Raw genomic sequence first — 13,392 nt, 5'->3', positions numbered from 1 at the left:
ACATCAAGAAATGCTCAATAAAAATTGCTTTTCTAAAGTAAAAGGAAAACAAATTTACTAACCAGCACACACTAAAATAAAATCCATAAGAGAAAAGAATATTTTCTTGGAACTATTCATATTCACACATCCTTCAGTGAGACTTTCATATATTTAGTGACATTGTGAAATGTCACTGAAGAAAAGGCATTTCAGTTTAGCCTTGAGCAAACATGTACATACTAGAAGAACTGTGCATATGTAAAGGCTTTTTCTTCTTCCAAAAGGGACCTGGTTTTGCTATACTCATAACTGAAGCTAAGCTTAAGCTAGTGAGGTGCTACATGATAAGAACTTGGTTAGCAAACACATTGAGAGGTCGAATTACTTGGATAACAAAATCCCCAGCAGTGTGTTTCAGTGCAAACTGCATTTGTACTCTGCAAGGAGATCAATGCTTCACCCTCATTGATTTTCGTCCGTGGCAGAACCAGGATTATGCACGATGTGAAACTGTATCCCCAGACATACTCAATTTGATTTCCTAGTCAGTGCTAAAAAGGCACAGTGTTGTCCTGAAAACATAAGGTTAGAGAAGTGTAACATAAAAAAACCTTGTACTTCTGGCAAGCCTTCATGTTAAATAGATTCATCATCATACATCCTGGGTGTCATGCAATCCATTCTATAAAAATATTAGTTTGGTGCTATAGAGTACATATACAGGTACATATACATATACATATACATATACATATACATATACATATACATATACATATACATATACATATACATATACATATACATATGCGTAGATGTATGTTCAAAACCATTGTGCAGAGATACCAAAGAGAGAACTTGAAATGCATTTCATACACATCACTTCAAAATGTGGTATAGCTTTTCTCTGGTAGACTTCAGCTTTATTTTAAACACATATAAAGAAATAATTTTTTCAAAAATTTCATAGAAGGAATGTAGTACATCTTCAGAACATAAATAACCTTGTAATTTACAATGTATGCCAGTTTTCAAAAAGTAATAATTACAGTGAAATATATCAGTGGGAAATGACAGCTGACAGGAACTTTGTTCTGATCTGCAATTTCCCTGTTTTAGCTTCTCAGAGAAGTCATGGGAACACTATCAAATACTGCTTGGCTTTACTTCAGTCTGAACATAGGGTTGAATTGAATTAGCTCAGATTTTTCCTAAGCTATTTGTTGGTGGACATGGGCAAAAAAAAACAAAAAAAAAAAAAAAACAAAAACAAACCCCAAAAAAAAAAAAACACAAAAAAAAAAAAAAACAAAAAAAAAAAAAACAAAAAAAAAACCACCCCACACATACACAAAAAAAAAAAAAAAAAAAAAAAAAAAAAAAAAAAAAAAAAAAAAAAAAAGAAAAAACAGAGGAGCAAGAAAGAGCAGTGATGGGCTTGAACAAGGAAATTTTCTCTCCTCAGCTTCTGTCATTCCAGTCTTTGCAGAAGCAAATACTACTCCCAGAAACTGCAGGCTGCTTATGGAAAAGGGTCAAAATAATGCATGTCCAAGAGAGACACATGTTTACTTTATAGATATTTACCTGGAAAATGAGCACTGCCTACATTTCGTAATGTAAGGTCACAGTCATTTTTTTCTGTCTGTGTTTATTCAGTGCTACCACTCAGCTAGGCACATATACACACCTACATCAGGCTTCACATCATGAAAATTTAGTAAATGGCTACTAGGAAGCTTGAAGTTACTGCAAAATAAACATTGGGGCTGATGATTCCATAACGTTCACAATTCTTGGTTGAGCAAGTGGATAGGGATTTTTAACTTATTTAGACAGGACCATGTGAATGAATAGATTGAGCAACTCTTGAAGGCATTACAGAAAACAATCCTGATTTCCTTTAGCTGGTGAAGGGAGTTGTGTGTTGCTTGTGAGCTAAATTGTGGCAAGCAGTACTCTGGAATGCTTCTATTAGGTGCTGAAGATCTGGATAAATGTGATTAGAGTAAACAGTATCTTGGAAGAAAAGTGTTCTCTTAAACATGGGAAATTACTCCTTTGTTTTAATGTAGCATAGACAAAAGCCTAGACAGAGACCTCATTGTTTGTTGGTTTTTTAGTCCTGGATATTTTAGTTGATATTGAATATTTGATCAGGAAAGCACTTATTAGTCTACTTGGCCTCAAAACACGAAACAAAATCCACTGTCCTATGCTCTTAAAGGCTTTTGTTGTAAGGGGGTAGATATCTGCACATATTTAAGTACTTTCAGAAAATGAGACCTTAGTTTTCATACAAAATGCATTGTAACAATTGAAAGACTTTCCACTGTTCCCCGTTCATCAAGCTTGGTACTTCATTCATGAAAAGTCACTCTAAAAACCTGTTTCTGATGTGACTCTAGTTCAATGCTGAAGGTAGACACTAAATCAATTCACTGAAAATTATCTTGTTACAGAGGAAATTGCATTTTTAGGACGTGGTACACTTGAACTAGATGATATCAGTCTAAACAAACAATGTAAAGTAATTTGATTGTGAATAAGGAGGAGGATGCACAGAGAAAACTAACACCATTGTTTAACCTCAAAACTATGCTAATAAGTAGGGTGATAGACATGAAACTCCGAATAATGGAGCTCTTATTCTAGCCCACCAGGCTGTCTCAGGGGACTCTTAAGTGGATTTGCTATGCCATGACTAAATATAGCTCCAGTCCAGTATTTTGCATAGCCTAAAGTATATTGTTGCATTATATTCTCACATTTATCTAACCAGATCTTTTTTAGAAGAAAATACATTCTTCCAGTTTGCAAGGAGGCATATGTGCATGTTTTTACATACTATTTTTTTACATACTATTTATTTGTTTGCATGTAAAATGGAAGACTCTCTTCCAGAAATAACCTCTTTGTGAAAAAGACCGCCAGTACCAGAATATCAGTGTGTCTGTTAAAAATGAAAAGGATCCTTTTGAAAAAAAAGACCAAAAATGAAAAATATCATGAACTAATGAACATAAATGCACATGTGTTTGTCTGAACCAAAGCTGATGGTAATGCAGAGCATACTCCAAGAATTATCTGAATCCAGTTCAGCTTGGATTCATCTACAGTTACTTGGCATTGACTGGTTACTGTATTTCATTTATTTTTACAACAGTCACACTATGCCAATAAAAGATCAAACAATTTTGGTTGCTGGGTTGAAGTTTTTAAAAGTACTTGATGTTACTCTTGAATCTGCTCTCAGTTACAGCTCACTGAAGGGTCTGGCCCAGTGGTGGATCTAAAAATACAAACATAAGCTGAAAAAGCTGCTTCTAAAGCAGAACACACAAATCTGAAGTTAAGTGATTTTCATTCCACTCTATCTTGTTTATGCAGTTTCCAGTTCTGAAAGTGGGTGGTTATGCAGAATGAAAAAAAAATTAAAAATCTTGTTTGTGTATTGTGTCCAATTTTCTGTTGGCCTTTTACAGCAGAGAAACATACAATTACATTGCACTTAAAAAGCACTTAGATGAATGTTGTGATTCTCTAGGGGAATGGTTTCTCCCTCATGACCCCCTGGAGTTTCCTTACCACATAGAATGATCCTTCCTTCCGTCTCTGACCTAATTGGCTGGGTGCCAGCCATCCTCCCAGAGTGGGAGACTAGATAAGACCCCTGTACTTCCCTGTTCTTTCTCTTTCCCCCCTGAAACTTCGAAGAATAAATGCCTGGGACAAAGCTCCTGGGGAAAGGGCCTCTTCTGATATCTTTTATCTCATCCTTGGTAAAAATTCCCTCTAAAGCCTCCTAATAACTGAGTAATCTCAAGCCCCCAGAGGCAGGCAGGGGTATTTTTACACATGAACTCATTCCAGGTTCCCATACATACAAAGCAGTGCGTTTTTAGATAAACTACATTAAAATGAAGACAGACAAGCAGGAGATTGTGTGTTGTGATTTTATTTTGATTACTGCATGTTGCTCTTTTAATTAAAAAGTTGACTTTTTATCTGCTTTTTTAATTCTCCCTAAAAGTATTTAAATGCAGAGGACAAGAAGAGCTAAACAAACCAGCTTCTTTGTGGGAAAAAAAGTTCAGCTTTTGACATCTTCTCATACCTGTTATTGCAGTATCATTTTTCTTGAATAGAAACCTGATCTTCCAGTTGTTCATAATAATTAAAATTCCTTTGTTTATTCTACGAACTTGGGGCTCTATGGTCAGTGCCTGGCATAATTCCAAGTTAAGCACGGTGAAAACCCTTGTAACAACCATAAGCCTGCCTAGTCCTAGCTCAGCTGCTATAGCAGGTGTCCGCTCAGTGAAAGTTTCACTGTCCTTTTTTTTTTTTTTAATTTCACACTGTCTTGGTTTGGGAAGACAGGTATCTGCTAGGTAATTAAAAAAAAAAAACAACTGGAGTTTCCTTTGGAATGGAGAGTGCAAACCCCCCCCCCCCGCCCCTTTTTTCTTTTTCAATTATAAATTTACAATCAGAGGCTCTTAGGCAAAGATTTGGGAAATAGGAATAGCAGTTCTTTACTAGTATGTATTACAAAGCAAACAAACACAAAAAAACCCCACCAAACAACTACAGCATTAATAACAAACAAAACCAGTACCAAGAACCTTGAGGGCTTTGTTTCACAAAACCCAGGGCAGTTTGGTTTCGGTGTCCCTGCAGGATCCTCAGAGCACCAAGCTGAAACAGTGGAAAAGTCCCGGGCTGGTAGCTGGGATGGCAGGGTGTCTTGGAAGGCAGGGGCAGGATGTCCCGGCAGCGCAGGGGGTGCAGGGTCACACTGTAGCAAGAGGAGCAGTGCTGAAGAAGCCGAAGGCGAGGCAGGACCGGCCCAGCTCCCATGGGTGGCAGAGAAAACTCAGGATTCAGGCCGAACCGGTGATAGTAGATTTCCCAGGACTGGATCCTTTTGGCCACAGTGAAACTCTTCCAGCCAGCAACAGCCGTTCTCTCTCTCCCTGAATGCTGGAAAAGGAAGAGCCTGCAGTTGCCTCAAGCTCCGTCTTTTACCTGTGTTATCTCCCCCTTCCAACTTTGTCCACCTCTTTGTTTCGGTTAAGTACTCTCAAGTATCCAACACTTGGTCACCTTGGTAGCTTATGGGGAAAAAATTCTTTAGAGAAAGAAGGAACAAACCTAACCCCCAACACACACACACCACCACCACCATTTAACTAACAGGCTTTATATGGAAGCCTTTATATTTGGAAGCTACACAAGAGTGTGGTCCCATGCAGTGGCTATGGGGAAGATCATTACTCTACTCCTGTCCTATGTTCTGGAGGAAAATTTCTTCCTCTTTTTTATCCTGTGACTCTTTTTTGGCCCTCTCTATTTACTATCATGCTTCTCTGTATTAATTCTCTCAAAGCCTCTTGCTCAGCCACATGGTCTCTTACCCTCCATACTTCCCTCATTCCTTTATTAACATATCCTGACTGTCTTTGTTTAGAAGCACCATTGCTTCTTCTCCTGCATGACCTTGATTCCTTACTGCCATCAGCTTTCCATCACACTTTCCTTGTTCCTACACCTTCTGCAGCTCCACCTCTTCATATTTCATGTTCAGGTTCCCTTCCATGTCTTTTTGACACCAGAGGCGTGAGTTCACACCTGGCTTTGCATGCCCTTCACACCAAGTTCTCTTTGGACTCTCCTGGGTGGATTACTTGCCTCATGGTGTTTTGGGTAGCCATCTCTCCTAAAAGCAGTCCCAGTGTGGTGACAGAAGCCTGCACATGACGCTCACTCAGGTTGTGGCCCTCACTCAGAGGGCCCCAGGGACAGGTTAGAGGGCAGTTACATTTGCTCTGACTGCATTTACTCCCTCGCTTCTTCAAATGCAACATTATTCATTTTAGTGTGCTGAATCTGACCCTGCAGAGAGAGAGCATTCATTAATGTTCAAAATATTAGCTAAAAATTGCAACGTATGGTTTTGCCACAGTATCACTTTTTATCTGATCAAAGCAGAAGATGGAAGGAGCAGTCCGCACAGACCCCAGGTGGTTTAGAGATTCAAAGACACAAAACCAAAGTCTGTACGAAAGAATGTGAGCACAATTGTTCAAGTGGTTATTTTATTCACATATATGGCCACCTCAATTGCACCTGCACAGCAGGTGCAATTCACGTGTGCTGGAATGAAAATATGACTCTAACGACCAAAAAACCACCAGCTACCTGGTGTGTCCTGCTCATTATGTACTGCATTAATGAAGGGAATCTTCCCTTTACACAAATTTCCTTTGGTTGAAGCAACTTTCTCCATTCTGCCTTCATTCTATCTACTTAACCTCTTCTGCTTTATAAGACTGTAAGAAAATCCTATCAAATTTTGTCAAAAAAGTACTTCTGAACTGCAGCTCAATTAGCAGCCTATATTTCCAATCAGTAATGCACAGGTGTTCTAGTGGCTGGTTTTGGTGATTTACAGTCATAGGAATTATACAAGAAAAGTCTTAAGCATATGGTAACAGTAAGGATCTCTGACTGCAGTGCATGTGAATCAAACAATATCCTCATTAGCATCCAGGAAACAGAGCCATCCTTTAATGTTCAACAATATACCACATAGTGAATGGCAAGTTATTGCGTCCCAGATGCATATCTTTCACTTATTTTTTAGCTCAGTATGCAGTTAAGCATACCAGGGCAAATGAGAGAAAAACTAAAAATGCATGTAAATAACCACACATGTCAAATGACACCTAGATCCTCAAGTTCTTTAATTCCATAATGCTAAGTAGCATTAATTATTCCCTAAATCTGTGTTGAAGTGTATCTAAATCCCAGTTCTAATGTATTTAGCCTTATATTTCTATCATTCCAGAATGTATTATAATGTCATTACCAGCCCCATATAAATAAAGAAATTCTGGACATGGAAGTGGTGATGCTAGAGAAGTAAGTTGAGATGGATTAGTTAATTGTTTTCCTTAATCTCCTCTTCTTCATTAAATCAATATCTGTTCTAGGTGGCAGGAAGAATTTGTACAGTATTTGAGTCAACACAATGAATTTAACTCATAGGAATCTGACTGCGTTTCTTATGCCTTCAGTTATATCTCCTTACAATATCAGTGGCCACAGAGTAAAAACTGGAACAGAACATGAAAACACCGCATAGCCCATAATTCACATTTCTGTAAGCGGAGGACTTTCCAATAAAATTCAGATGCTTGAGAGGTATGGAAACTGCTGTGACTCAATAAAGTTGATTGAGTGCCCTCATCCTCTTCATATAGTACTGGTTGAGGAAGGGGGTTGGAATTGGGGGGAGGAGGGGAGAGAAGATAGAGAGGAAATTTTTTTAAAAACCAAAAACAAACAAAAAAACAAACCACCCTAAAGATTTACTTGTTAGGTCTCTAGATTTAATCTTCTGGAAATTCCCATAAAGTCTGCAAATCTCATGATACTGCAAACAATTAGAGGTGGCATTAAATGTAGTGAATGAATAATGTACTAAACCGAAATAGAGTGGTTGATTGATTTGGTATTTGACTGAAGGCTTCTCTTTTCAGCAATCAATAACATAAACCATTTCACTTTCTTGTCTCTCCTGCAGCTCCCTAATATTTCCTCTCTGCTGGGTGCTACACTGTTCTGGGAAAAGTTGCCCAATACATTGTTCTGAGATTAGTTTCCTCTGCGACCCTGATTCTGCAAATAATTGCTACCAATTTTAGTGCCAGACAGAATGAAATTACCCTTCATGGAATTTAAGAAAACCATTTTGTTCACATAATTTTCATGATCTGACTCTTAATTTTCCTTAACATAGCATTAGGAATGCTGCACCTTAAGTTATAAAAAACTTGCGTAGCAGGGCTTTCATGTTTTATGTTAAGGCATTGAGACAAATAAGAACAATGAGGGACAGATTCCTGAATATAACATCATACCAAAATCTGCATTTCTGCCTAAATCTCTGCAGTGACTTGATACTTGTCTTGCCATGGTGGCTATTTGTTCATCTGATAGCAGAACAAGGTAATTGTGGATTGCAGAGAGGAAACGAAAGGGGCCCTTCTGGAGAATGCAGCCTGTTGAAAGACAGAATGAATATCAGCAGACAAATTAAAACAAAGACATGTGTGGGGCAAGAAAAGATTATGGGAGAAGGTAACACAACCCTGCTGTGCCCAGAAATGCCTTCTCTTGAATAACCAACACAGTGGAAAACAAAGGTGAAAAAAGACACATTTTGAGAAGATGGTAAGTGTGGGAAAAGGGGGATTTGGTATGTGATTTTTAGAGATGCAAAATAATTCTATTTGAGCTGTGTGTGCTCATATGCATAAGTTACAGCTAAGAATTTGATTTTTGTTTTGTGTTAATGTTGAGGAAGGAAATCAGCTATGTCATCAGTCACGCATGCCCTCAACAAGACTTTCTATGAGGAAAAAAAATCACAAACCAACTTTCAAGTCTGCCATCCGCATTGGAGGAAAAATAATTTATCTTATAACAGCATAATCTTGTTCTGCTTAGTTATCCAATACTTAGCTGCAGGGAAAACTAAAAGAATTGTGCTGGGTTTAGCTGGCATGTAGCTAGTTTCCTTCACAGTGTCTGGGGCTGTAATTTTGGATTACTGCTGAACACAGGGTTGTTAATACAGAGATGTTTTTGTTATTGCTGAGCTGGGCTTACACAGACCCAAGGCCTTTTCTGCTGTTTGTACTTCCATGCTGGTGAGGAAGTTGGGATTGCATGGGAGGTTGGGAGGAGTCACAGCTGGGACAGGTGACCCCAACTGGCCAAAGGGATATTCCAGACCATGTGACATCAGTATAAGCTGAGGGGAAGAAAGAGGAAGGAGGGAATGTTTGGAGTGTTGGCATTTGTCTATCCAAGTAAGCACTACATGTAATGGGGCCCTGCTCTCCTGGAGATGGCTGAACACCTGCCTGCCCATGGGAGGTGGTGACTTAATTCCTCGTTTAGTTTTGCTTCTGTGCATGGATTTTGCTTTCCCTATTAAACTGTCTACATCTGAGCCCATGTGTTTTCTGGCTTTTACCCTTCCCATTCTCTCCCCAGTCCTGTTGGTGGGGGAGAGAGCGAGAGGCTAACTAAGGCTTGGTGTTGGTTGGGGTTAAACCGTGACAGAAACCCAAACAAGTTATTTTGAAATCCCTGCTTTCAAGGTGAGGTAGAAGAAACAATGTTGTGACTTTGGTCAAGCTGAAAAGTTAAGCTGCTGTCAGGTGGAGTTGTAAAATGTAGTGTTCCCATTTACCTCTCAACTTCAGAGAAAGAAGCATGCTGTGACATAGTGAACATTTTGATCTCTGAGAACTTTCTTCAAATTTCAGAAAATAACTGTGACCTCTTTGGATCTTTAAACTACAGTCTGGATAAAATGAAATGAACATGGAGTTGAATTTAATTTCTGATCTTTGTCCAGCCAATCTCAACATTTTAACCTTATCTCTGTAGTTGAGACATCTGAAGAAAAGTGTCTAGGGAAAGCTCCCAGGTGGTGACTCTGTGCTGGCACTTTGTGTGCCCTTTCAGTCATTTAGGTCTCATAGCTCAGCTTACAGCATATAGAATATTATCTAGACTACAGCTTCAATGCAGTTTTCTACATTTGCTTCCTCCATTTCCCTTATCAGAAAACCTGACACATATCTAGTATGAAGTCTCCTTTGCACTATCTGTGTTGCTCTGCAAAAAAAAAAAAAAAAAAAAAAAAAAAAAAAAAAAAAAAAAAAAGCGTCATTACACTGTTTCTAATTTCCACATGTATTTCTATGATCATTCCTCAGCACTTTGCTTTTAGTACACATTTCCCCAGTAGTAGTGGTGGAGAAAATTATTTGCAAATTGTTCAGCATTTATCTCTTTCCCTGATTGCTTTCCTGACTTTTCTGGCCATAACTAATCAATAATACTACTGATCTGAGAGATGCCAAAAATAGTTTGGTTACTTGGCTTTTGACAAAGGAACTTCTTTGTCTGGGTGGAGAGAGACTCCTCAGTGTGAAGCCAGGGGAAAAAAAAAAAAAGGGGGAAGAAGGTTAATCCCTTACCTTTGCAGGGTAGCCCTTTGTTTGCCGTGAGCTCAAATGTGTTTCAAAACAGCATTCACTTAGACCTGTCTTCTCCCAGCACTTTTTTCCTTTCAACACTGAGCTCCTCTTGTCGTCCTGCTGTTGCCACGCCTCTTTTGACTTTGCCTGTCTTCCTATCAGTGTCTTCTGCTACAACATAAGAGCTAAGCCTGCATTTGTATTTATAGCTTGCATTTAACTGAAAGTTTTGGATGTTTGCAATGAGAAACTGAAAACTAAACAGCTGTGTCTTGACAGCTTTGGAAATGTTGCTCATTGAACTCGCTGAGCAATTCAGAAAACATCTCTGCTGAAGAACAAAACATGGCTTAAGTGGCTGTGTTACAGCAGTTGGAGGAAAGTACTAATGCTATGAAGGCTTTATATTACTTTGCATAAGTGGCATCACAACCTTTGTTTAATATTCAAGTAAGATTATACAGATAAAAAAGGAAGGCAAGAGGGAGGAAAACTTAAGCAAGCTATCGTTAAGACAGTCTAAAGGTCAAAATTGTAATATTAAATAAATCTTACATGCTTTTATAAAGCTTAATTTATTGTCTACGTGCAACTGACATTTTAGCTTTGGGTTTAATACCAAGTACTTCAAAGTATTCTTGTAGAAGAATAGTCGATAACCCTCTTACACAGCATAATTGGAATTCTGCATGTTAGAACATTTGGTTTCTGAAAGATTTTTGTAAATGTTAATAGCTGTCTTTTAAAATGGTGTAAGTGTGAAATGCTATGAAAAGCAAAGGTTTAAATGTCACCATGTCTATAATTTTCATATTGTAAAAACTAAATAAGCTTTTACAATATGAAAAACCTAAAGGCCTGCTGCAAGTTTGAAGATATAAGCTAGCTCATTATTAGTTTTTTGAAACTGATATGACAGGGACATTTTTTTAAACTGTGCATTTTAGTCTAAAATGTAAAGTTGAACATTTAATTGTCTGGAAGTGTTACTACTGCCAAATCTTCTTATTTAAAATCCATTATCTGAGTCTGGCAATAAAAGAATTTACCTGGAAAGCCTTCTAGAGTGTTACCAGAAGTATTCAACTCATATGGACCCACTGGCACTCAAGACTGAAAAGTTACTCATATTTGTCTTGGTTGAGCATTGTGATTTGTACTGACAGGATGCTCTGGCACATCAACAGAATGGGAATGGAAAACACAGATGTTTCAGGTAAAATGTGCAAGCATTTGCATTCCCTTGGGTGAAGCATGGTGCTGTGAATTTCAGAGTAATAAAACTTGAAAAAAAAAAAAAAAAGCTTTTCATAGTCCAACTTTCTGCATTCTTTGTTAATAAAGTCAATAGCGCAGCAATGAACATGCCACAAAAAACCAAAAGACAACTATTTATGACTTATTTGTCCTGCCATATTTCAGTATTTTTAACAATAAAGAGGTGGCTCAAGACAGTCACAGTTTCATCACTTTTTAAGTGTTACCAAAGATATCAGTTTATCTTCCAGCCTGCCTAAATCAAAAGGACAATAGCATTTAGGAAAGAAAAAACCCAACACATTATAAAGAGCAGATAACATGAACAGAAATCACACAAATAACACCTTGTCCTCCCATGTGGGTTTTAGGAAGCCAAAACAATCTTTTGCTAACATACTGTAATTAAAAGGATTTACTCTAAGCAAAATAAGATGAGATAATCTTTGTGAGTTAAAAGAAAGAACTGTTTAAAGTCTCATTGCAAAATATATGATTCTTCACTCGCTAAGATGATTTCTTTAAGTAAACTTATTTACAAGGTTTTTTACCAAAAAAATGTTTTAAGAGTTTCCCCAATTGGCACTCATATCCAGGAATAAAACATAAAAGGGACAGAGAGCACAACCTACAGCAAATAGCTAGAGTGTAGGGAAAAGGAGCACATATCAGAAGAGACTCTCACAACGGGTAGATTTATCACAGTAGGAAAGCTTCTGCAACTTGAGTTGCTGAAGGGTGCTAAGTACCTCCACATCAGAAAAAGTATGTGACGTGTTGCAATGGTTTTTATCATGCTGTGTGGACCTCAGGTCTGAAAATTCTGTGAATGGAAGGGGAGGCAGGGAGCAGAAGAAGAAGAAAGCATGTCAACCTTCACATAGATAATGTCGCCATGAAGGGTTGGACAAAAAAGGGTGTTCTACAAGACTGGAATTAGTATAGCATCATAAGGTCTACAGTTTAGAAGAGAAGGTTTTCTGATATTCATTTTCATGGTTTCTTATTACTGACTGCCATGTTGCTTCCATGGAACACGAGAGTCCGGATCTATTTTTGTACTTCTCATTGTCCTAAAAATTACCAAGAAATTATACAAAGAAAACAGGTTGTAATTTTGCAAGGCATCTTGTGCCCAGCTGCTCTAGAAAAGTGAAAATGTCAGACAGAAACTAAAGCATGGTTGTATTAATTTAGGTTTTATAAAAGATACTGACTAGACAATAAGCAAAAATCTGAGGGTTTTGTTTTTCCATTGAAGACTGTTTAGGGCACCAGAACTCTCAGCTATTACCTTTATATATATATTATCATTAAAAGGGATTTATGGCATATTAATTTATAATTTTCAGTTTTTTAATTCTCCTATTCTGTACTCATCAGTCTAGGAATTTACAGCACTTCAGCACTTGGAAATATACTGCACATCCTGAAAACCAAGCCACTGACCTTGTATAATGGCCCATTTTCTCCTGCATAAAAATATTTTTAAAAAATTATAGGGACAACATTAAAGACAGCTGCTAGCTCCAAGTTTCTTATTTACAATATGAAGGGAAACTTTCATCACATGCAGAATCCAGTAGGTTAATGTGAACATGCAGTAAATGTATACTAAAGTATATTATGTTAGAAAATGACATTTGTTCATTTCACATCCTGAATGATGCACGATTTTATGATGCCATTTCTCAGTCTCTTCATTTTCCTTTTTTTTGGTCCAACTTTCATCTTTTCAGCCAAAGGAAATCATCAAATGACCTTGAAATCTGCACTGGTATTTTTCTGGCAGAGAAAGAAGCTCACTTTTCTCATTTGCAAAAATTAATAACAATTTGATCATTCTTAAAACTTCTAAAAGTTTAATTATGTGCTCTCCATGAGCACTGAATAAAAACCTGCTTTATCTCTGCCCAAATGAAACCCACAGGGCTCTCATTCTCTCTAACTCTGCCTGGAGACAAAATCCTGCAAGCTGTCAATTAACTCCTATCAGTTCATAGATCTGTGTGAGCTGCAGATGATTTTTTCATCCAAAAACTATGACAGCGCTCATTTGCCAGAGCTGTTGGGTGACTTTAAAAAATTC

At 37.7% G+C, this 13,392-nt stretch overlaps 1 long non-coding RNA gene across 1 annotated transcript; it reads right to left on the bottom strand.

The window, feature by feature from the left end:
• Positions 1–4,706: 4,706 nt before the first annotated feature.
• On the bottom strand, positions 4,707–10,143 carry LOC136288888 (uncharacterized). The gene is made up of 3 exons (XR_010720629.1): positions 10,047–10,143; positions 5,677–5,880; positions 4,707–4,968 (listed from the first exon to the last, which is right to left on the bottom strand). It is a non-coding gene; the product is annotated as an uncharacterized lncRNA (long non-coding RNA).
• Between the last annotated feature and the right edge of the window lie 3,249 nt (positions 10,144–13,392).

This window comes from Chamaea fasciata, unplaced genomic scaffold, assembly GCF_029207755.1.
Source record: "Chamaea fasciata isolate MVZ Bird 193981 ecotype frontalis unplaced genomic scaffold, bChaFas1.0.hap1 SCAF_4, whole genome shotgun sequence".
Classification (NCBI taxonomy): domain Eukaryota; kingdom Metazoa; phylum Chordata; class Aves; order Passeriformes; family Sylviidae; genus Chamaea; species Chamaea fasciata.
The sequence above is the reverse complement of the archived record's forward strand: the minus strand, read 5'-3'. Positions and strand labels throughout refer to the sequence as shown.